Raw genomic sequence first — 26043 nt, 5'->3', positions numbered from 1 at the left:
GGTTAAGGATCCCGTGTTGCTGTGAGCTGTGGTGTAGGTCTCAGACTCGACTCAGATCTGTGCTGCCCTAAAAAGACAAAAAAAGAAAAAAACAACAAATAGATGTAACATGAAGTAGTGCAAAAGAACCCCATGTGCACTTTTGCCTGTTTAAAAATTACTTTTAGAATAATCGAAAAAAACTGAAAACGCTTCAACACATTATTTGAAAGATATGTAAAGGAGAGGGTAGGAAGATATGCCTGCATACTTATTGTCTAATAATTTAAATTACAAATATGGGGAGTATAGACTTTCAGTTATAAGACAGATAAGGTCTAAAAAGTTCATGTACAGCATGGGGATTACAATTCATAATAATGTGCCATATACTTAATTTGCTAGAAGAATGGATCTGAAATATTCTGACCCCCGACACACACACACACACACACACACACACACACACACACACACACACACACACACACACAAAGGTAACTGTGTGAATTGCTGGATATGTTAATTGGCTTGATGATGGGATGGTTTCCTGATTTCATTTCATGAAATGATTGTGGAATCATTTCACATTGTGTATGTATATCAAAACATTATGTTGTACAACCTAAATATGTACGACTTGTCAACCACACCTCAATAAAGCTGGAAAAAGTACAGAGACACAGCACTCCCCTCTCACCTCACCCTTACCATTCTCTGCCTTATCCAGTGTGCTGCTATGATCTACTTTGAACATGTCATGGTCTAGTCTCAGTTCCTTTTTATCTGCTGTTTACTCTGTCGTCAGACTCTTCTCTCTCTCTCTCTCTCTTTTTTTTTTTTGTCTTTTTACCATTTCTTGGGCCGCTCTCGTGGCATATGGAGGTTCCCAGGCTAGGGGCCGAATCGGAGCTGTAGCCAGAGCCACAGCAACGCAGGATCCGAGCCGCGTCTGTGACCTACACCACAGCTCACGGCAATGCCAGATAGTTAACCCACTGAGAAGGGCAGGGATTGAACCCGCAACCTTCTGGTTCCTGGTCGGATTCGTTAACCACTGCGCCACAACGGTAACTCCACGGACTCTTAAGATAGTTGTATGGCCCTGCCCTGACTCCTGCTCTGCTAAAAAGGCACCATGACAGGAAGTACTTCCCTGATTACCTTAAAAACAAACAAACAAAAAACCCCTGGTCCTCACCTCCTCCCTTTTCACTCTTAATCCTCATTCCTGCTTCATTTTAGTTTTTAAATGTTAGTTTTATTTTTACATAAAATAAATTATTTCAAAATTTAGATGTACAGAAAAAAATCCAGAGACAGCAGAGACAGACAGCTTCCATATGTCTGTTACACAACTTTCCTTAAGGTTAACCTCTTACATAAACTATAATACACTGAACAAAAGTAAACAATTAATATTGGTATAATACCATACACTACACAATACAGTTTTTAATTTTACCACTTTTCCACTCATTTGTCTTTTCTAGCCCAGAAGCCAGTACAGGGAGCTATAATGCATTTAGTCATCAAGACCCTTTCCTTTTCCCAAATCTGAGATGGATCCTCAGACTAGCCTTGTTTTTCATGACCTTGACCCTTGTGAAAAATACCAATGAGGTATTTTGTACAGCGCCTCTAGTTTGGGTTTGTCTGACGAGACTGGGCTTCATGGGATCCTCATCCCTGCAATGTCCCCCAGCAGTTCTATCGGCACTTGATGGGGCAAGAGAAATGGGTCTTTTTGAGATTGTCATACACAGCTGGGGAAACCAGGCACTCACTCACACACCCTCACTTTACCCCTTGGAAGAAATCATAGGCTGAGAAGATATGGCCTGACATGAAGCTGTGCCACCTGGAGGACAGAGGACATGTGTTAAGTCAAATTACTCTTCTTCCCCCATCAGTATGTCAAACTTGTATGTGTGTATATATATATTTATATATATTTTACATATGACATATTTCTACATATACACATATATGTATATATGCATATGTATCTGTGCGTGTATGTATACATAACATACACACACACATATATATTTTGTGTTATATACATAACACACACACACGCACATATATATATTTTGCTCCAGTGCTGTGCCGGAATTTCCCTGGAAACCTAGCCTTCCTCAAAGTCTCTCTTACCCATGAGTGATTGTCAGAATCAGTGTTCTTTAGGGACTTCTGGACCCCAGCTGAGCAGAGCTGAGGCAGGTTCATGGGCTGCTACAGTGTTCACAGGCAGGACCAATTCCTTCCACATGGATGGGCAAGACTCCTCCAAGGACCCTTAGTACCTGATGCTGAAATCTCTCATCTCCCAGAAAGTCACCTTTGTCTGTGAATGAATGCCAAGTTGTTGTTGGGGGAGGTGGGTAGCAGGATCTGCATTTTGAAATTCTTTTTGTTAGGTGCATACACACTTAAAATTACTGTGTCTTTTTGGAGAATTGTTATCTTTATCATTATGAGAATCCTCATCAAAATAGGTGAGGCAGAAGCTGATCAATCTGAAAGGAGAAATACACAAATTCACAGTTATTGTAGGAAATGAGGACTCATCCTTCAATAAATGATAGAATAGGTAGGCAGAAAATCATGTGAATCATCATGACCTCAAAAAGTCAGGTGGACACTTACCATTTCAAAAACTAGAGATTACAAATTAAAATACCACTATGGTGTAATTTTTGACTATTTTTTATTACCATCTGAAGGGCAGGTGCAGTTTAGCCAGATCTAGAGCTACATGGCATATAGAAGGGTTTCTTTAGCATGTAACATCAGAATGAAAAGAGGGCTAATATGGGAACAGTGGTATAGTACATTTGGGTTAAGTTAATTGCATATTTTCTTGAGATAAGCCTTCTAATAAGACTCATTATTTATGCACATACATAAAATTGAGACACAATTCCTTTTGTTCAACTCTAATAGTGTATTGAGCATTCTCATTAACAAGTTTTCTCACCAGTGTAGAAGCTGTCCTTTGGTTTTGACTTTTGCTTCTAAACTAAAGATAAAGCTTGCAATCCAATTTTGCATTCACAAAAGAATAAGAAATTGCTCAATGTGTCCAGTTCAATACTACAGTCATGTTTGCATGTTGAGATAAGAACAGCCAAGTGGAGGGAAAAGAGGACGGCAGAGAACAGAAAGCAAGTAGTCTCCTTCCTTTGTTTTTAAAGCTAAGTGTGCTGGTATGTTAAGCAAATTCAAAATGTGAATTGCATTAAATATCCCTACAGAATTCATTCTGCAGAAAAGACTAAAGAAATGACAATCATGGCAGCAACAGCATTGTGATAAAATGTTAATCTTTTTACTGAGAGCTCAATGGAAATGATGGGGCCACAGAGCCCCTGCCATCTGCAACTGAACACAAGTGGAGAGTCAACATCAAATAGCAGTTACTTGCATCTATAATACCTAAAATAATATTTATATGACATACATCACAGGAGAGAAAAGTGCGCTTGGGTTTATTGAGAAATTGAAATTCAAGGATCATTCCAGAATGAAAACCAGTTCCTTAGGATCGATCTTGGCAAGACAGCTGTGCTTTACATACTTCACCGTGTGGTATATTATTAGAAATTAAGTGAACATAATCAGAGGAATGGATCCCTATTTTCACCCTAAGAAGTTATTGATTATAAAAGACATCATTACATTTTAAGAAGACTAAAGGAGGAAAAAGAAATATGAGATTAAATATGCACTTTAGTTTTAAAATTCATGCTATAGATAGTAAATATGAAAAAACATGTCTAACCATTGAAGGAACACAGCAACAATCTCAACATACCGATCAATCATTAGATTACTTTAGTAGCCTCAATGGGGATGGACACCACATCACAGAAAGAACATTAAGGGACAAAAATAACTCTAGAGGAAAACATACAGGAGATAAGGAGTCTGAAAACTTATCCTTAGAACTCAATGGCCATATCTAAGATTTGCTAAAATAAAAAAAATTAACACCCCACCAAACTCTAGGGAAAGGGGAAAATCTGGTTTCTCTAGTTTCCATGTTCATCAAATCCAAAAGTCAAATTTTCAATAAAAGCAATCGAGGCACACAAAAAAACAGCAATGTTTAGCTGATTCAAAGAAGCAAAATAGGAGTTCCCATGGTGGCTCAGTGGAAACAAACCCAACTAGTATCCATGAGGATGCGGATTTGATCTCTGGCCTCGCTAATCAGGTTAAGAGTCTGGTGTTGCTATGAGCCATGGTGTGGGTTACAGACATGGCTTGTATCTGGTATTGCTGTGGCTATGGTGTAGGCCAGCAGTTATACCCTGATTTGACCCCTAGCCCAGGAATTTCAATATGCTGCATCTGCAGCCCTTAAAAAGAAGCAGCAAAATAAATCAACCAACAGAACATGTACCTGAGGAAGCCCAGATGTCAAAATTACTAGACAAAGACTTAAAAAAAATTATTTTAAAGATGCTCAAAGAGCTAAAGGAACATGGACAAAAGTAGAAAAATAATATGTAGAAAGTAATATCGATAGAGGTTAAATTATTTTCAAAAAGAACCAAAAAGAAATTTTTAAGCTGAAAAGTCCAATCACTGAAATGAAAAGTATCTCAAAAGGGTTCAAAACCAGATCTGTGCAAGCAGAACAATCATTGAACATAAAGAACAAAAAAAATGATCAAGTTTAAGGAAGAGAAAAAAAAATGAAGAAAAATGAACAGAGCCTGAGAGACTTGTGAAACATCATCAAGTGGACCAACACAGGCATTGCGGGAATGTCAGCAGGAGAAGAGAGATAGAAAGGAGCAAAATGAATAATTCCTGAAAACTTCCCAAATTTAAAGAACTGAAATGGCTGTAAGTGAATCTATAAATCCAAGAAGCTCAAAAACTCCAAGTAGAAGAAACTCAAAAATACTCACACTGAGATGCATTATCATCAAAATATTGAAAGGCAAAGATGAAGAGAGAATCTTAAAAGGAGCAAGAGAGAAGTGGCTGACTCATCACATACAAGGGATTCCCAAAGAGATTACCTGCCAATTTCTCATCAGAAATCCTAAAGGCCAGAAGTCAGTGGGTTCATACAACCAATATGCTTAAGGGGGAGGGGAGAATATCAATGGACAACTTTATATCCAATAAAACTATCCTTCAACAATGAGGGAGAAATGACGTTCCAAGATTTTAAAAAGCTGAGGGTGTTTATTACCACTAGACCTTCCCTTCAGGAGATGCTAAAGGGAGTCCTTCAGGCTGAAATAAAAGGAAAACAGTAACCTGAAGCCACATAAAGAAATTAGGGTAAAGGTAAATGCATAGGCAACTGTGAAAGCTACTATTACTGTAATTTGCTTGTAGCCTGATTTTCTATATTCTAAAGATTTAAATTACAGATGCATTAGAGGAGTTCCCGTCGTGGCTCAGTAGTTAATGAATCCAACTAGGAACTATGAGGTTTCAGGTTTAATTCCTGGCCTCACTCAGTGAGTTAAGGATCCGGCATTGCTGTGAGCTGCGGTGTAGGTCACAGATGCAGCTCAGATCTGGTGTTGGTGTGGCTGTGGCTGTAGGCTGGCGGCTACATCTCAGATTCAACTCCTAGCCTGCGAACCTCTATATGCTGTGGGTGCGGCCCTAGAAAAAGACAACAAACAAACAAACAAACAAACAAAAAACAACAACAAAAAAATGCATTAGAAATTATTAATCTATTATTATTGGGAACATAATGTATAATGATGTAATCTATGGTATGAATAACAGAAAATAAGGATGGAGCTGTATATTAGTAGAGTTTTGTATGTTACTGAAGTTAAATTGTCATCAATTCAAATTCAATTTTTATAGCTTTGGGATATTAAATGAAACTCCCATGGTAACCACCAAGAAAATATCTACAGACTAAATATATATAAAGAATTGAGAAGAGAATCAAACCAATTCACTACGGAATGTCAACTAAAAATAAGGTAGTAATGGAGAAAAATGAGGGACAAAAAAATTACAGGCATACAGAAAACATACTTGTTTTCTGAAAAATGACAGAAGTAAATCCTCCCTTATCAGTAATTACTTTAAGTGTAAATGGATTAAGCTCTTTAATAAAAAATACACAGATTGGCAGAATAAAAGTTCATGATCCAACCATGTACTGTCTATCAGAGACTCACAATACTTCTAAAGACAAATTTGAACATAAAAGGATAGAAAAAAATAGTTCACATAAATGGTGATTCAAATAGGGCTGGAGTGGCCATACTAATATTAAACAAAATAGATTTTAAAATCTTGTGAAAAGGAGCTCCTTGGTGGCCTAGTGGTTAAGAATCTGGCATTGTTGCAGCTGTGGCTCCACTCATTTTCAACCTTGTGGGTGGATCTACAGAGTATTATGCTTAGTAAGACAAGTCAGAGAAAGAAAAATCCTCTATGTTATCACTTATATGTGGAATCTTAAAAAAAAAAGTATACAACAAAACAGATTCACAGATACAGAAAATAAACCAGTGGTTACTGGTGGGGAGAGGAAAGAGAAGAAGGGCAAGATAGGGGGAAGGGATTAAGAGATGTGAACTACTATGTGTATAAAATAGAGAAACAACAGGGATATACTGTACAACACAAGGACTATAGCCATTATTTTGTAATAATGGTTCTTTCAAAAGATAAACAAAATTGATAAACTAGACTGACAAAATAAAAAAAGAGAAGACACAACTAACTAAAGTCAGAATAATGGGGGGAATATTACTATAAACCTCATAGGGGTGAAAAGGAATTATCAAAGGATACTATGGACAATTATAAGCTAAAAAATTAGATGACCACTAGAAAAATGGACAAACTTCTTGAAACACAAATGCTCTAAAGCAACTCACAAAGAAATAGAAAACCTCAACAGATGTATAACAAGTACAAAGATCGAATCACTAGTCCAAAACCTTCCAACAAAGAAAAGTCCAGGAACAGGTGGCTTTACCGGAGACTTCTACTAAACATCTAAAGAAAAATTAATATCAATTCTTCTCGGAGTTCCCACTGTGGCTCAGCAGGCTAAGAACCCTACATAGTGTCCATGAGGATGTAGGTTCGATCCCTGGCCTCATTCAGTTAAGGATCTAGCACTGCCACAAGCTGTGGCATATGTCGCAGATGTGGCTTCAATCCAGCGTTGCTGTTGGCTGTGGTGTAGGCTGGCAGCTGCAGCTCCAACTGGACCCCAGACCGAGAATTTCCATACATGCAGTTGTAACAAAACAAAGACAAACAAAATCAATCCTTCTCAAACTCTTCCAAAACACTGAAGAGGAGAGAATACTTCCTAACTAATTTTATGAGTCCAACATTAATTTATATCAAAATGAGAAAAAGATACCACAAAAAAATAAAATCACAGACACAGAGCCCTCATAAAGATAGATGTAAAAATCCTCAACAAAATATCAGTAAATTGTATCCAATAGCATTTTTAAATAGCTATTTACCATGACCAAATAGCAATGCAAGAGTGGTTCAACATAAGAATATCAATCAATGTAATATGTCACTTAATAGAACGAAGGGAAAAAAAACACATGATTACCTCAGTTGATGTGGAAAAGGCACTTGACAAAATCCAACACCCTTTCTTGATCTAAAGAAAAAAAAATCCCAGAAATTTGGGAATATAGGGAAAATTCCTCAACATCCTAAACATATTTACAAAAACTTCACAGCTAACATTATCATCAATGATGGGGGACTGAAATCTGTCCCCCCAGAATAAAGAACAAAGGCAAGAATGCCCACTTGCTCTGTTGTTATTTAACATTCTACTGGAAGTTCTAACCAGAACTATTGGTCTGCATCCAAAATAGAAAGAGCCCAAACTATCTCTTTTGCAAATGAAATCATCTAATACAGAGAGTATCCCAAAGAATACACAAGAAAGCTATTAGAACTAATAAATCCAATCAAGTTGCAGAACACACAGTTTGTCTGTTTGTTGTTATGGCCACATCCACTGCATATGGAAGTTTCTGGACCAGGGACTGAACAACAAATCCTTCAATCTACTGTGCTTGCTAGGGATTAAACCCATGCCTCCGCAGCAACCAGAAACACTGCAGATGGATTCTTAACACACTGCACCACAGCAGGAACTCCAAACTGGCATATGCACACTGAGGTATATGAAATGACAGGCCAATGGGGACCTGCCGTATAGCATAGAGGAATCTAGCCAATATTCTGTGATAGACTACATGGAAAAAGAATCTGAAAAAGATGGGATGTGTGTACATATATAACTGAATTACTCTGTTGTACAGCAGAAATGATCACAACAGGAAATCAACTATCATTCAGTAATGTTTAAAAATGAACAAAAGAAGGTGCAAAGTATACACAAAAATCAGATATGTTTCTATACACATCTGCTAGATTTATGCTGTTATTCCAATAACTATGAAAGGATGTTCAATTGTGTCTTGGGCCATTTTCTGTAAATATTGAAATAACTAATTATTGTGGCTCTTTTCATCTATAAACAGTGGCTTACACCAATAATAACTAAATGTTTAACACTTTTGATTTCTAGGACAATCCTTGTTTTTTTTCTTTCTCTTTCATTAGGTATGGAGTCTTAAAAATATGCGGCACACCAGGCCTTTCTCGGCATCTATTTCCAGAGAACCCCACTTGTGACAATGTTGGATTACTGAATTGTATGATGTTTTCAAGCCACCTGCTTATGACATTCTTCAACATCCCTAATCCTACTGGCTTCCAAACTCTTCTTGCCTTGCATTCCCTCCAATTTACAGCTGGTCAAAAGCTATCAAGCTACATCACAAAAAAGAATTTATTCAAGGGACCATATTAACAAAGGGTGAATGTCAAATCTACTGAAAAGCAAATATGTGTCAAATTTTTTTTTAAAAAAGCAAGCTTTGGTCATAAATTTAAGGTAACACAGACCTTAATTATATCTGGTTTTATTGATTCAGAAAATACTATCAAAATATTCATGTGGGTTAAAACTTTATTGTACAAGGAGGGTTTTTTATTCTACTCTAAGAGTACATGTACACCTTTGATGGAGCCCAATAGCTTCAAGCTTGTTTGGGTGTAATGGCCTTTTGGGATATTTATTTATTTGCTTTTTTGAGGCTAGGGGTCTAATCGGAGCTATATAGCTGCCAGCTTACACCACAGCCACAGCCACACCATATCAGAAAAGTATCTGCAACCTACACTACAGCTCACGGCAACACTTAACCCACTGAGTGAGGCCAGGGATCGAACCCAGAACCTCATGGTTCCTAGTCAGATTCATTTCCACTGTGCCACAACATTAACTCCAACCTCTTGGGATATATAGACATGGCCCTTTGAGCCAATTAATGCCATAGTTCTTGGTCTGGCTGACTCTGTCTTCAAGAACAGAGAACCCACCTTTACTAAGAGAAGGTAACTTTTTTTAAATTCCATGTTTGCTTGTCTATATTCTTTTTATCTATATTGTTTTAATATAGTTGGTTCACAGTGTTCTGTCAATTTTCTTTCTTTTGTTCTTTCTTTTTTGTCTTTTAGGGTCACACCTGTGGGATATGGAGGCTCCCAGGCTAGGGGTCCAATTGGAGCTGCAGCTGCCAGCCTACACCACAGCCACAGCAATGTGGGATCTGAGCCACGTCTGCAACCTACACCACAGCTCACAGCAACGCCAGATCTTTAACCCACTGAGTGAGACCAGTGATCGAACCCACATCCTCATGGACGCTAGTCAGGTTCATTAACCTCTGAGCTTCCCCGGGACAGTGTTCTGTCAATTTTATATTGCATAGCTAGCAATCCCACTCTTGGGCATATATCCTGACAAAATGTTCCTTGAAAAAGATACATGCACCTGTATGTTCTATATTGATTTTAAATGTATCATTTGCTTTCCTTGAAAAAGATATATGCACCTGTACATTCTATATTGGTTTTAAATGTATCATTTGTATAGATGTTTTGGCTGTTACTCTGGGTAAGTCATCTTATATAACTTATTGTAGTTCTGTGGTATGGGCATTGTAACACAGCAAGTGGAGGTAGCTTACCCTTCCCACTTTATAATTTGCTTTAAATGTTACAACTACATTCGTTGAAAACCTTATCAGACAAGGTAGTAATTTTTGCTTCAACCTGCAAATACAAGCTAGAAACTCAAGACCAGAAGGATATTCGTATTGTATTTACTCACATTTTTACTCTTTCTGTTTTCCTTTCTTTTTCAGAATATGAGTTTCCTTTTCCTATCATTTCATTACTGATTTCAGGACTGCCTTAACCACTCTTAACTAGGTTTCTAGTCTTCTTTTGAAGCTCAGGCTCCTGAATCAGTCGCAATGTGGCTCTGGGATGTACAGGGGGCACAGACTGTGGGCGGTCCTAGAACTCAAACAGAGGGGTCTGAACTTGGCCCAAGAGTCATACCCCAAGGTGTGAGAGCTCCTGAAACAGGACAGGGTTTTATGCAAGCTGCGTTTCATAGTGATCATCTTTATCTATGTAAATTCAATTTTGGATAACTGTTCCTCTGGGAGACCGACTGGAAAGATTTTAATAATTTCAGTAAATATTGAAACCCTAAGCCAAGATGGAGCTGGGGAAAAAAACAGCAACATGTTGAGATAATCTAAAGGGAAGAAACCAAAATGTTATAGGAGTTTGATTTTGAAAAAGAATCAGGAGGCATTTCTGGCCCCTACTGTCATCTCTAGGAAAAGTTGCATTAGATCCAATCCATGCTAATTACTTGTTCACTCCTAATTGTGAAAAGTGTATGGAAAGAATGGCACACAAAGTCCTTTTCAGAAACTGAAGGCATCGTGTTATTAGCCAAATCCCCTTTGATTAAAAGAAGTACATGTTATTTGTCCTCAATGTGGGATGAACACCAAACATTTACAAACTATCAGAAAGGAGGTCTTTATTGCTTTACTGGCCAATCAAGTCCTGAAAAAGACTGAGAGGGTGGTCAGGGTTTTGAACTAAGTGCTGGAAAAATGGCCTTGGCCTTTTCTTCCTGGAAATGTCCCACTCGATCTTGACTACGAGGTTGTATGACACGAGAAAGCACAGACACTGTGATGAGAGAGGCCATGCCCTTGGAGCATAAAGTCCATGACTGTGACCTTTCACTTGTATGTCTGGAAACTGTGCCTCTGTGAGTGCAGAGCCAGCTGCTGCTCACAGCACTCAGTGCAGTCCATGTGCCTTGCTGCAGGTCTGCCACAATATGTGAAGGATGCTGTGCGAGGACCCTGGGGGAGGGGGGAGTCTCTGACATCACTTGAGGGACCTTATGCCACACACCAAGGTCCACACAGCATCTTGTGAGCAGAAATGGGGAAAGAGGAGAGACTTCAAGGGGCTGCAAAGGTCAACACAAACATGCAAAGCAGAAGCATATTTATTTGATTTTTTTCTAATCATCAGATCTCTCTGAAGTGTAAAGGTAACATTAAAATTCTTAAAAGGTTCTGGTCATAATAAACAATGCTACTTTTAAACTGAGATTTGCATTACCATGTATTTGCAGTTATAGTGTTGTTTTAAAATTGTATCATAATGGGAGTTCCTCTCATGGCTCAGTGGTTAATGAATCCGACTAGGAATCATGAGGTTGTGGGTTTGATCCCTGGCCTTGCTCAGTGGGTTGAGGATCTGGCGTTGCCATGAGCTGTGGTGTAGGTTCAGATCCTGCATTGCTCTGGCTCTAGTGTAGGCCGGCGGCTACAGCTCCAATTCAACCCCTAGCCTGGGAACCTCCATATGTCGCAGGAACAGCCCAAGAAATGGCAAAAAGACTAAAATAAAATAAAGTAAAATAAAATTGTACGATAATACATTTAGATGGAACACAGGGTCTATGGGAAAATATACTGGGAGAACTTGTTATTAATTTCCTTGAAATAAAGTTTAAAAGTATATTATGTAGGAGGAATCTAGAAAGATAGCAGAGGAGGAAGCACCAGGAATTGGTCTCCCCACCTAGGAAACATTTACACTGGCAGAATCTGTCTAATGCAACTAACTAGGAACTCTGGAGTCTATTGAAGGCTTGCAACATCCAGGGGAAGACTCCCACAATACATTGTGGTTAATTTGGGTCAATTTCAGCTCCTAACACAGTAGCAAGTACCAATCTTCTATTCCCCTGCTCAGGGCAGACAGCAGTTTACATGCTTCCTGAGCAGTTTGAACGCAGCTTGCAGGAGCCATGGTGGGCAAAAAGGACCCTGTTCTCCAAATATTGGAACTCTCTGCTCTGATCACTGATTGCTGCTTCTGATCACAGAGTGCAGACAAAGAGACAGGCAGTGACAGTGGTTGTTGCCCCTCACCTCATGGTTGAAAGCCCCTCTCTCTGGCTAAAGTGACATCCATGAGATTTAGAGGGATGGTGCCTTTTGCTCTTCTTTGTTTTACTCTTTCCCCCTTTGGGGAGACAGACATTGAAAACTAGGATAGTAAAGCACAATTACATATGTGAGGAAAATAAGAAAGTCACCACAAAACCCCAAGATAAGGTATGGACTCAGAAAAGACTTGATGAGACCTTATATTTACTCTCAAGGTGGTTCCCAGCACAGAGACAGACAGACAGACAGACAGACAGACAGACAGACACACACACACACACACACACACACACACACACACACGGGAAAAAACTAGGGAAGGGGGAGGATCTGACTCCCAGAGTTATCATATTATTTGATTTAAATGTCCACTTTTCAACCAAAAAAAAAAAAAAATCACCAGGCATGCAAACCAAACCAAACCAGATATATATGACTCATGCAAAGGAAAATAATAAACCCACAAACACTGTCCCTGGAAAAGATGTAATGACAGATCTTCTGGACAAATACCTGAAGAAAAATTACCTTAAAGATGTTCAAAGAACTAAAAGAAGATACAGAGAAAGTTGAGAAAATAATGTATGCATAAAATGTACATGTAGGAGTTCCCGTCGTGGCTCAGTGGTTAATGAATCTGACTAGGAACCATGAGGTTGCAGGTTTGCTCCCTGCCCTTGCTCAGTGGGTTAATGATCTGGCGTTGCTGTGAGCTGTGGTGTAGGTTGCAGACTCGGCTCAGATCCTGCGTTGCTGTGGCTCTGGTGTAGGCTGGTAGCTACGGCTCCGATTAGACCCCTAGCCTGGGAACCTCCATATGCCGTGGAAGCCGCCCAAGAAAAAGCAAAAAGACGAAAAGACAAAAAAAAATGTACATGTAAATAAGATAGAAAACCTGAAAAAGAAATCAGGAACTGTAAAGTACAATCATTAAAATTTAAAATTTACTGGAAGGATTCAAAGGTGATTTTGAGCAGGCAGATGAAAGCATCGGTGAATTCAAAGATAACGGAATGGAAATTATCTGGTCTGAGGAAGAGACAGAAAAAAAGAGAGATTATAGAAAAACAAAGAAAGCCTACGGGAGCTGTGAGATACCATAAAGCTGCCCAATATATATTCCTACTGGTGGGAGTCCCAGAAGAAGAAATAAAGGGACAAAGACTAGTTGAAGACAGAATAGCTGAAAACTTGCAAAATTTGATGAAAGACGTCATTGTAACCATCCAAGAAACAAGTAATTGCATGTAGAATGAACTCAAAGAGATCCCCACTGGAACACAGCATGCTCAACCTGTCAAAAGGCCAAGAGAGAGAGAGTATTTTGAAAGCATAGAGAGAGAAGGGACTGAGCACATCCAAGGAGTCCTTAGTAAGATTATCAGCAGACTTCTCATCAGAAACTTCAGAGGCCAGAAGGCAGTGAGCTAGTATAATCAAAGCACAAAAAAAAAAAAAAAAAAGAAAGAAAAGAAAAAGCAAAAACTGTCAACCAAGAATCCTTCTTTCAGGCAAAACTGTTCTTCAAAAATGACGGAGAGATTAAGACATTCTGAAGTAAACAAAAGCTCAGGGAACTCAATACTAAACTGCAAGAAATGCTAAGGGAGTCATGCCGTTTGACATGAAAAACGACTAGACAACAACCTAAAGCCATAGGAGGAAATAAAGATCTTAGGAAAGGAAAATAAGTGAACAATTATAAACGCTAGCATCCTTGTAACGGTGGTGTGGAATGATGATGTGGAACTTCACTTTTTTGTTTCCGACAGGATTTGAGACTAGGATGCTTTAAACAAAGTATTAGTCCAAAAGACAGTATGATTGTAACTTGGGTTGGTAACCCCACATTCTAATGCAGTAAAAATCATACCATTTTATATGTTTAGCATATTATCTATAAAGATACAATTTTGTAACTTCAACAACTAAAAGGGGTGGAGATGGAGTCATTAAAGGAGCAAAGTTTTTGTTTGTTCCTGAAGTTAAACTGGAATAAATTCATTCTTAGAATGTTATAACTTTAAAACGGTAAATAATTTCTGCAAAAATCACAAACAAAATATCTAAAGAATACATAGGAAAGGAAATGAGAAAAAAAAGTGTTTCCTCACCAAAAAAAGCCCAACTAGGAGTCCCGTCATGGCACAGCAGAAACGAATCCAACTAGGAACCATGAGGTTGCGGGTTCAATCCCTGGCCTCACTCAGTGGATTAAGGATCTGGCGTTGCCGTGAGCTGTGGTGTAGGTCGCAGATGCAGCTTGGATCTCTCGTTGCTGTAGCTGTGGGGTAGGCCAGCAGCTACATCTCAGATTCGACCCCTAGCCTGGGAACCTCCATATGCCTTGAGTGAAGCCCTCAAAAGACAAAAACAAAACAAAACTAAAACAAAAACCCAACTAAACACAACATAAAACAGTAATGCAGGCATGTAAAAAACCAATAGCAAAATGACAGAAGTAAATCCCTCCTAATAGTAATTACCTTAAATTAAGAGGTTTACACTTTCTAATCAAAAGTCAGAATTGGCAGAAGGATTTTTTTTAAGTATATGATCCAACTACCAACTGTCTACAAGAAACTCACTTTAGATCTACAAATAGGTTAAAAGCGAAAAGATGGGAAAAGCTACTTCATGCAAATAGTAACCAAAAGAGAAGAGAGATGGCAATACTAAAGGAGTCCGTGAATTTTCCTGGAGTCATTTGAATTCCAAAGATTTTTTTCCCCTCTTTAATCATGTTCTTTTAAGGCATTGTGTACTCTGCAATTTTCATGGGACATTGTTAGCAACGGATGTGTCATTTCTTGCACATTATCTACTCTGCATTCTCACGATGTCTCTCTTCTATCAAATGATTTAAGTATAAAGAGACTTTCAAAAAGAGTACATTAAGCTTTGAAGTTAATCAATTCCATATAATTTTGTTCATGGGTTATAGCAGTGGGAGAAAATGGATGTACCCATATATTTCCTACTGACTGGGGTGGGGGGCGGTCACTGTGGTACACTTATCATCAGCCATAGTTAAAAAGTAATACCAGGAATCTCCCTCTAGTAGAGTGAACGGAAGGGGTGGGCTGAGTGACCATATCTATAAAATGGCCTTTCTGAAGAGCAGACTACAAAATCAAGTCTGAGGGCCTTTTCTTTTTATTGAAAGCATTGCCTCTTAGTGCATGACTCACTGAAGAGTCAAACAAGGACAGAACCATGCTGCATTTCCCTGAGAGCACACGACAGGAGATCCTCACAGTTTGGGGGAATATTGGCAGACCCTTGGAGTAAGGCTCTAGAGATCATTAATATAACCCTTATACATTATTATTTTATTGGTGAAGAACTAAATCCTCAAGTACTTCAAGAGGCCTACATGATGGAAAAAATTATGTTTGCTGTTCACACAGCTTAAATCATGAATTAGGTTGTAGAGAGGTTCATTACAACAATGGCTACAGTTTGGAAAAGATCTGTGTAATGCCACTGAGTCAGACACCTCTGAATTTGTTTATTCGGACTCACTGGAACCTGTTTTCTTAGCTCATTAAGAGGGTAGTTATTAGTTGACCCTTGCCTGCCCTCTAAAGCTCAAATAAATGTACAATTTTGTAAATTAAGCTAAGTTAACGGTATGATTTGATTGGGCTTAGCAGGATGAATATATAGACTTTACTCTTGACTGTTCTAAAAATTCCTCATTTTGTTTCATTTTGTGAAATGATATCTGCTTTGTAATTTTGCATTTACTTTCACTTTAAAAAAATCGTTTCTTGAGTCCCCCAAAGAGTCTTTTTACAGACCATCTCTAACTTGAAAGAAAAGAAAATTGTCTTTTAATGGACAAGAAAACTAGACTTTGATTTTTCACATAAGGTAAGAGAAAAAAAAACAAAAATCAGGAGCACACTTGCCATGCTCATTCCCATGTGCCCAAGAGGAAAATGAAAATAAAGACCACGTCAAGAAAACTGATGCTACTATGGGAGCTGTCATTCATGATTTGGAATTGTATCTTCAGCAAAATGAGGGCAAAATCCTCTCTCTTAGCAGCCTATAAACAATTCACATTTTTGTCAAAAGACTCTCCTTTAAGAAATGCCAAAAATTGATTCCGATGGGAAAAGGAAATACAACTCATGATGAAATGGAGGAGAAAATACACATCGATGATTTTTCTTGTCACATTTTATGTCTAGATATTGAGTGTATCAAGGAGGTGCATGCTCGGTGATGAATAAAGACAGGCTGATGAAAACACAGACAGCTATTTGCGGAAGCACAAAATTGTGGCTCTGAGAATTGGAGCCCCATCTCAGGCTGTCTTCCACTATTTACTCTCTTGAACGAGACATGCACATGGATTAGAGTCTATGCTTTATCTAGATGAACGCTCTTGAATATACATGAGTAAACTGAGTCCTATAAAAATGAACTCACCCACATTTAGAGTACCCAACTTTATCACATGAATGGATGAAGATTCCCAAAGATTACTGAACCATCTTATGTTAAACTAGTTGGAAAGCCATCAATTAAGTTCAGCAAGATATCCAATGCCTCTCCCATATTTGACATGAAAAATATCAGTGGGAACAGAGTTAAATCAAGGGACTTAATATACATAATGCAGCCAGGTGTGCCACCTGAGCATTTTCCTAGGAAGTCTTCTTTTTTAAGAGACTATTTTCAGCATCTTACCAAAGCCTTGCCAACCTCTGCCATAGGTCTCAGAGAGACGAGCTCCTCCTGTGTTTCTACATCAAAGTCAAGGATATTGTGGTGTTTGTGCTCCTCTTTTACTGAGTGGAGGGAGGATGAGGGCCCCATTCAGATGTCTCACACACCCTGTCCCAGATGTTGGAGGGAAAAAGGCTCAGCCAAGAGGCAGCACTCATCATGGTTCCCACAAAGTCCACTGTCTTCAACCACAGTAACAGGAAGAAAAACAGAGGAAAGTGAGCAAGCTGGAGTTTTGTCATCAGCCCTAGAATCATAAGATTGGCAAATAGCTTTTTTTAAAAGGCAATTTTCTTTTCTTTCTTTTTTTTTTCAGGGCTGCACCTGAGGCATATGGAGATTCCCAGACTAGGGGTCTAATCAGAGCTGTAGCTTCTGGCCACAGGCACAGCCACAGTTATGTGGGATCTCAGATGAGTCTGTGACGTACACCACAGCTCACAGCAGTGCTGGATCTTTAACCCACTGGGTGAGGCCAGGGATCAAACCTGGGTCCTTGTGGGTACTAGTTGGGTTTGTTAGCCACTGAACCACGATGGGAACTCCTAAAAGCAATTTCTAATCTTCTAGTTTCTTCAATAGAAAGATTCTATAAATTATCTATTGTTTTCATCTTCAATTTCCCAATTTTCAACCTAAAAGAAAGTTTATGTCTAGACATGGAGAACAGACTTGTGGTTGCCAAGGGGGAGGGGGAAGGAAGTGGGATGGATGGGGAGTTTGGGGTTAGTAGATGCAAATGACTGCATTTCCAGTGGATCAACAATGAGGTCCTACTGTATAGCACAGGGAACTATATCCAACCTCTTGGGATAGAATATGATGGAAGATAATAGGAGAAAAAGAATGTATATATAAGGGTAGATGATAAGAGAGATAAATAGATGACTAGGTCGCTATGCTGTACAACAGAAACTGACACAACACTGTAAATCAACTATACTCTAATAAAAAATTAAAATTAAATAAATAAAATTGTCATCACACCGTAAAGTTTTTCTCAGTGTTAATGATGAAATGCTGGCTAAACTCCCGGGGGGGGGGGAGACTAATTGACAGTGGCAATACCCTGAGAAACCGGGTTTTGCTATATCACTTCCACTTCTCATAAAAGGTCCTGACTACTTCAGAAATGCTCAGACTGTACATTGCATTAAGGAGTAGTTTGTAAGGAAATAATTTTCCTGATGCTTTTAAGCTATTTACAGACTTCTATCATACATCTACCCATGGAAATTTGTTTCCTTGGAAGACTGTATTTATGTCTGGCCCCCCCCAAAAGAGGTGATACGATGACTCCCACCTCCCTAATGCCTGCTGGGGAGATTTTCTTCTCAGCTTGCCCTCAGGATTTGGCAAAGGAAAAGAAATATTAAATATTAATATGCTGTCTGACGACTGCCCCTACTGAAGAAAACTGTTATTCCAAACCACCCATGAAACGCAGGAACAGTTCTATTAAAGAAGGATCGTTGCTTTATTTTGGGTTAGAAGAGAATTAGTCTAAGAATTCCATGGTTATGGATTCTGATCAAAAGATACAGGGAAAATTTTTGTTTCAGATGATGGAGAAGATTTTCTTTAAGTGCTCCACAAAGACAGCACATACACAGTAATAATGATTTAATTTTGGATTAGTACCACTGGAGTGTTTTGAAGACAATGTATAACATTTCCTGCTTGAGAATTACACAACTACCACAATCCACATCTAAAGAAAAGGACAAAGAGGTAACTCTTCCACCTGGATTATTGTGATGTTGTCTATAAAAAGGAGATAGATGAATGGGAATGTTGGCATGGCTCTAATGCTGCAATACCCAGGAAACGACTCCAGGGGGCCTCTTCCATCTATCTGGAAGAGGAAAGCCCAAGAGATGGCCTCTGTGCTGGGGGCTGCTTAGATGGTCATAGAAAGCTGCCAAAGGGAGTTCCTGTTGGGGCTCAGTGGAAATGAATCTGACTACCATCCATGAGGACATGGGTTCGATCCCATTGGCTGTGGCTGTGGGAGGCTGGCAGCTCTATCTCTGATTCAACCTCTAACCTGGGAACCTCCACATTCTGCAGGTGTGGCCCTAAAAGAAAAAAAGCTGCAAAGAACCAATTTGTTGAAAGTGTTCCACATACTTCCAAAGTGGAAGAGAAGAGAATGAATCTTTCAATATTTTTAAATCTCAAAAGAGTCTCAGTTTTTAATTGCTACTCTATGATATATATCAAACATCATTTGTCATTAATATACATGAAACTAGATTTGATCTGAATAAAAGGGGAAAAAGAGGTTTTACGGTTTTGGGTTTTTTTTTTTTTTGGTTCTCTTATATATTTTTTTTGTTTGTTTTGGCAGCACCCACGACATGTGCAAATTCCTGGGCCAGGGATAAAACTCCTTCCACAGCAGTGACATAAGGCACTGCAGTGACAGTGCCAGATCTTTAACCCACTGAACCATAAGGGAATTCCAAAGAACTATTTTGTATTAAAATAAATTTATTTCATTACCAGAGTAATAGGACATGGCTCATTCAAAATGCAAATTTGGTATATGTTCATCATCAAAGGAAGAAGGAAAGAATGTTCAGTATTTAAATGTGAAGGAAGGCCTATGACAAGCATACGGTAAGCCACTGGCTAATTAGCGTCATTTTGCATTATCTTTATATTTTCTCCAGATAACTATTCCTTCTTTCTTTGAAATAATGTAAAAGGATATAAAACGTAGAGTAAATCTCAAGAAATATCACTGGGAAAACTTGTAGAGTTGAACCTTACATGCTATAGAAATGGAAGATTCTTCTCAAAGTCATGGTGTCTGGAATTCAGAATTAAATCCTGTAATTTTTTAAGTAAGGAACTGGGGTTCTAGTACTGCTTCAGGTAACTGAATATCTGCAGTACATTCGTTCAATCTCCCCAAATGGTGTGTTACTACCCAAATATGCATGTTATAACCAATTTTTAAATTTTGCAATAATTATACCCCTTGCTTGCTTCAAACCATGTTACAAATAAAATTCTTCTTTGAGAGAGAGGAGTATGATTTTACAAGCCAGCAGCTCCTCATTTAAAAAAAAATTAAGAGGCTCCAGGACCTGGCGGGGGGGGGGGGGGGGGAGGGGGACCAGTAGCCGCGGGCAGAGCCCCAGCGCCAACCCATGGCGCCCAAGTCGCCACCCCAACCCTAAAACCCCTCTTTTTGTCTGAACTCAGTGATCTGCCACCAAACTGACTGTGGCTTGGGGAGGCTGGAGTATAGCAGAGGCCACCAAGCGATCCTGGAGCTCGGGCTCCCAAGCCGCAGGGACTCCCGGGCTCAGGCCACCCGCGCCCCCTGCCCCACCCAAACCCAGACCCTTCCTTTCCCATCCCTGGTTCTCTGCACCTGAACTTCTTGCGGCCCGCGCTGCCAAACTTTCCTACGACTTGCAGCGAACTCCCGCCCTTGCCGCGCACAGGGCCTGGGGGAGGAGAGGGAGGTAGGCGGGGAAGGGGAGGAGGCCGGCCTGGGGTGGGGGGTCGGCGGAAGGCCGTGGCCGGACACCTACCGGCTCTCCAGTCCTCCGAGCCGCCAGCACTGCTACTGCTGCTGCCTCCGCCGCCGCCGCCACGAGGCCGAGGGGGAGGGGCGGGGCGGGGCGGGGCGGAGAGATGCGCACCTCTCTGGGCACTGCCTCCGCGATGTGCTCCCCTCCAGCCGCGCTCTATCCGCGGCGCCGGCGCCCGCCGTGCTGGAGGCTACGCAGCCAGAGTCACGTCGCCCCAGCTGGCCTGAGGCGGGGAGGTGGGGGTGGAGCCTACAGCACCTGCTCCTCCTCCCCCGGCCCACATTAAGAAACAACAAAAAGCAACTAATCACCCCCAGCCAAGCGAAGAGCGACTGGCTGGCGGAGGGCGCAGCGTAAGCCGCCTGGACTCCGCAGGCGGCACGCATGGCTGGGCACGGGCTGAGCAGGGCTGGCACTCGGGGCCTCGCTTCGGGGAACAAGGTCCTGCTGCTCTTCTCCCTCGGCTCCGGCCCTGTTCTCTCCGCCGCCGCCTCCTCCTACTCTACATCCCCGCTCAGGCTCAGGCGCCGCCGCCTCTGCTGCTGCCACCGCTGCGCGGCCCGCAGGGGAAGCAGCTCTGAAGGGCTGCCCCGGTGCTGCCGGCAAAACCCGAACCGAACTCTTTGCTTCCCTTCCCTCCACCCAGCTCCCCTCCCTCCACCCAGCTCCCCTCCCTCCACCCAGCTCTCCTCCCTCCTCCTTCCGCCTCCCTCTCAGCGCAGCCCTGGCCACTTGGACGCCTCAGACTCCTCGCGCTCTGAGCTGGTCCGCCTGGCCCAGCTCCCCTGCGCGCCCCGTCTTCCTCTTTTTCCGCAACTTCACAAAAATAAGTAAATAAGAGGGGGAAAAATTTAAGTTCGTTTAAAAGCTGTTTTCCATAAATGTTCTACAGATAAGAATTCAATTCATATAATTGAACTTCCAAAAAAAAAAAAAGAGAGAACACACATTTTTATGAAAAAGGCCAAGTGACCAGACCTACCCATCTCACTCTGTCCTACTGTGCACACAAACCAGGCTTAAGTACTGCTGGAGTACCAATCAGCAGAGGGATGAGAAAATCCTGGGGGATTAAAATAAAGCCCATGGCTTGAAAAAAAAAAAAAAAAAAGAGTTCCTGATGTGGCTCAGCAGAAGCAAATCTGACTAGCATCCATGAGGACATAGGTTCAATCCCTGGCCTCACTCAGTGTGTTCAGGAGCTGGCGTTGCTGTGAGCTGGGGTGTAGGCCAGCAGCTACAGCTCAGATTCAACCCCTGGGAATCTGGAAACCTCCATAGGTCGAGGGTACAAAGCCTTTCAAGGATTTTCAGGAAGCAGGGAAGAGGGAGAGAGATGAATATAAACAAAAGGGGAAGCAGGGGCCATGAACAAAGCGGCATAAATTAGCTTACTGGGTCCCCACCTGTATTTAAATGAATGGGCTAGGTAGGAGAGCTGGGCCAGGTAGGAGAGCTGGCGGGTAGTTTAGCACTGGGAGCTGCCTGGAGAAGCGCAGGCCAAGTAAGCAGCAGTGAGCTGACCCAGCCTGGAAGTAGGGCAGAGTTCTGGCCTGTGCATTCCGACCTTGAAAAGGGATAAAAAAGTGATGGAGAAGTTCCCGCAGTGGCTCAGTGGAATCAAACCTGACCAGCATCCATAAGGACACAGGTTCAGTCCCTGGCCCCACCCATTGGGTTAAGGATCTGGTGCTCTGGTGAGCTGTGGTGTAGGTTGCAGACGTGGCTCGGATCTGGGGTTGCTCTGGCTGTGCTGTAGACCAGCAGCTACAGCTCCAATTCGACCCCTAGCCTGGGATCTTTTCCATATGCTGCCAGTGTGGCTCTAAAAAGACCGAAAAAAAAAAAAAAATTGAATCCCTCGGTGGGTGTGTTCCTAGCTGAAGCAGAACGAAACAACCGTTGTCTGGTCTTGGATCTCGAGCAGAGATGACTAAGGATAGAAACAGAAGGAGCCAGGACTCTGAGAGCAGAAGCTCTGGCTCTGGGGCCGGTTGAAAGGAAGTGTCACCTCTGGCACCTGCTAGTGGAGTGGCCCCAGGAAAGTCACTTAACACTTCTGAACCCAGCATTCTGTGTTGTAAAACAAAGAAGGTAAAATCTACCAAGATGAATTCTTTGTAAGAGGATAGATTATGTGAGCTATGTGTCCATATGTCTCTGAGGAGCAGTGGTTCAATATTCCTCAATTCACTGTTGAAAGAGACTTTGTAGAACATACAAGGACTAAGGAGAATCAACTCTCCTTGACATGTTCCCACACAGTTGCTAATAAACAGATGCATATATAGACATAGATGATAAAACGGGAATGTTGTGGGAGAAGGAGGAGGAAATGGAGTCTCAAATGGTCCTGCTGAGAGGCCAGGGTGGGAAAGGAGAGATTATGGGGTAGGAGAGGGGCCAGGAGGTCTGAGGTGAGACCCCTTGGTGGCAGTGAAGGTCAATGCTTAGGAAGAAGCTGGAAAGATGGGGGCTGACAGGAGGCCTAGGCGGCTGCTTTTGCCCATCGAGGGCTCCCTTGAGGAGGAGCTGAGGGCCCCGCACATTCCCTGGCCTTCCCAGACCCCCAAGAGCTCACTGTCCTCAAGCCCTGAGTGAACAACAGCTAAAAGTCTTGGGTCCATATGTGACAGTGACACTGGCTTGGCTTTGTCCACATTCAGAGAAGCAGTCTCCTTGTCAAGAGAGTGTGGCCCCATGCTCACCACACAAGAGATGCTCCTGCATTTGAGAAGGACTTGGATCAGAAATTTCGTGATTGTGCTATGACCTGAGTTCTTGGCCTTCCTCCATGGATAGAAATTGCTAAGAGGCCAGAAGGAAAATTCAGGCAAGGCTTTCCTGGGGCCTCTGCAGCAGCAGAGGGGAGCAAATACAAACAATAGGCTCCTTTGCTTGTTGGATCCCTGCTTGTGGGGGAGGCAAGCTGGTTCCTTATATGGGGCGAGGGGAGAACAGATCCATGTGTGGGGTCAGAGGGGTGGCTTGGATGGTCCACCACCCTTCCGTGGTATTGGGTGCCATACCCTGCTTTTTCTCCCAACACCCGCTTTTGCTCTCAGCTCTTCAGAAGTGGCAGCTGGAGTTTTAGGTTGTTTGTATCTTCTTGCCCATAATTTGCCTCAACAGTATTACACAGCTATTTTTAGACCCTTATAGTTTTTTTGCATCTTTTGCTCCAGGAGATGTTGGGGCTGGTGCAAGCACTGCAACCATGGCAACAAAGGGTCCAATCCTGTCTCTTTCAGACAGCATTAGAGATTATGAACTTTGTTGCAATCAACAAAAAGGGAAGTAGCAGGCACCCAAGACCATGACTGTTCAAATGCCTGAAGGACCAGAGTGTGGTCAAGTGGTCAAGTGTGTGTGTCAGGCTTCTGGGTGGAGGAACCATGGATACAAGCATAAGACCCTAAGAGGCAGATGGGGTGGATGAGGTTCCTGTGGGAGGTTCCAGTCTCTCATCCCCTTCTTGGACAAAAGCAACTGTCACAATTCTGTTGACACAATTGAAATCTTTAAGATTATGCTTGACTCCACATATTTTTAAAAGATGTCAAGTTAAGTGATAACATTTTTGTACATTTTTTGGGTTTCCTGACAAGGGTTTGGTAGAGTATTTGGAAGAACTTACAGAGACTTTATGATTAATAATTATCATGTACATATACTGTCAAATATTTTTTTGTCTTTTTTAGGGACGCATTCACAGCATGTGGAGGCTCCCAGGCTAGGGGTCGAATTGGAGCTACAGCTGCAAGCTTACACTACAGGCGCAGCAACGTAGGATCCAAGCCACATCTATGACCTACACCACAGCTCACAGCAATGCCAGATCCTTAACCCACTGAGCGAGGCCAGGGATTGAACCCGTGTCCTCATGGATCCTAGTCAGGTTCGTTAACCACTGAGCCATGATGGAATTCCTCAAATATTAAAAAAAAAACACCTTAAATATAGCACAAGATGTCAAGGACATTGGAGGTTGATGCAAAGAAAGGGACGAGGGGTGGGAAGAGGGTAACATGGCCTGCTCAGCGTGGTCCACGCATGGCTGGCAACTTCTTCATCAGGGGTGCTCCAGATGGTGTTCTTGGGAGCCTGGGGGCCCTTGTAAACCTTGGTTATCTAATACCTGAAACCTAGAGTCTGAAACACAGCAGGTTTTCTGCTGTCCTCTCTAGGACTGTGTCCCAGAGGAGACCTCTATTCCCAGATAAAGCATCTGCTGCAGGATGAGGGGCACATTTTCCAGATGAATTAGTGTTGTTGAGATTTGTGGTTCTTATTATAGTTTAAATGTCAAACATCCTTTGTTTTTTTTTTTTTTTTTTTTGCATTTCAGGGCCACACTCACAGCATATGGAAGTTCCCAGGCTAGGGGTCCAAATGAAGCTATAGCCACCAGCCTACACCACAGCCACAGCAATGCGGGATCTAACTGTGTCTGCAAACTACACCACAGCTCATGGCAACACCAGATCTTTAACCTACTGAGCAAGGCCATGGATTGAACCCACATCCTTACAGACACCCATCAAGTTCCTTTCTGCTGAGCCATGACAGGAACCCCCTTAAACATATTTCTAAAATTGTTGTGCACTTTAAAAATGATTTATAGCATAATTTAAACCATTGAAAACCTCTTAGGCATTTTAGATATACATATATACATATGTATATATATGCTGTATGTGTATATAACACATGTATATGCATTGTATATATAAGGATATATATGTATATATAATTAAATTCTTTATATGGTATATATCAATTCATTGATATAAACCACTCATGTTTCAATAGTAGAATCTGCCTGTAGCAGCACCGTTGTCCTTGCTCTTAGGAGGCCTGCAGAGGGGCAGCAGGTGCACTAAAAGCAGAGCTCCCCTCTGCCCCGCCTTTGGGTGGAACTCCATGTAACTTGCTCAACCTTTCTGCTTTTCAAAGATACAACTCATAGGAGTTTTGTGAGAATTAATGGAAATTGTGATTCCCTCCCTCTCCTTTCCTGAAGTGATCCATTTAATGGTGCCTTGAAAATTCATGTCAGTAGTATGTTATAAATGGCAAAGAAAAAGAAAATCTTCCTTTCAGGAGTAGGAAAATAATGTAAGAGGGGATTTCAGAAGTTAAATCAATCCAAGTATAAAATAACCACCTTTTTTTTGAATCTCTCTGTCATCTAAAGGACCCACAGCTATTTTCCATTAGCTGAAGCTTTTGTTCCAATAATAATAGTAATAATAATAACAACATGGAGTTCCCATCATGGCTCAGTGCTAATGAATCTGACTAGTATCCTTGAGGACTCAGGTCCGATCCCTGGCCTCACTCAGTGGGTTAAGGATCTGGTGTTGCTGTGGCTGTGG

General features: G+C 41.3%; 1 long non-coding RNA gene across 1 annotated transcript; it reads right to left on the bottom strand.

Annotated features, from left to right (window-relative positions):
- Positions 1–9: 9 nt before the first annotated feature.
- On the bottom strand, positions 10–20936 carry LOC125127731 (uncharacterized). The gene is made up of 3 exons (XR_007135045.1): positions 20666–20936; positions 2137–2501; positions 10–67 (listed from the first exon to the last, which is right to left on the bottom strand). It is a non-coding gene; the product is annotated as an uncharacterized LOC125127731 (long non-coding RNA).
- Between the last annotated feature and the right edge of the window lie 5107 nt (positions 20937–26043).

The sequence above is a fragment of the Phacochoerus africanus genome, chromosome 5, assembly GCF_016906955.1.
Source record: "Phacochoerus africanus isolate WHEZ1 chromosome 5, ROS_Pafr_v1, whole genome shotgun sequence".
In the NCBI taxonomy this organism is placed as follows: domain Eukaryota; kingdom Metazoa; phylum Chordata; class Mammalia; order Artiodactyla; family Suidae; genus Phacochoerus; species Phacochoerus africanus.
Note: the sequence above shows the minus strand (reverse complement) of the source record. Positions and strands in the feature narration are given on the sequence as shown.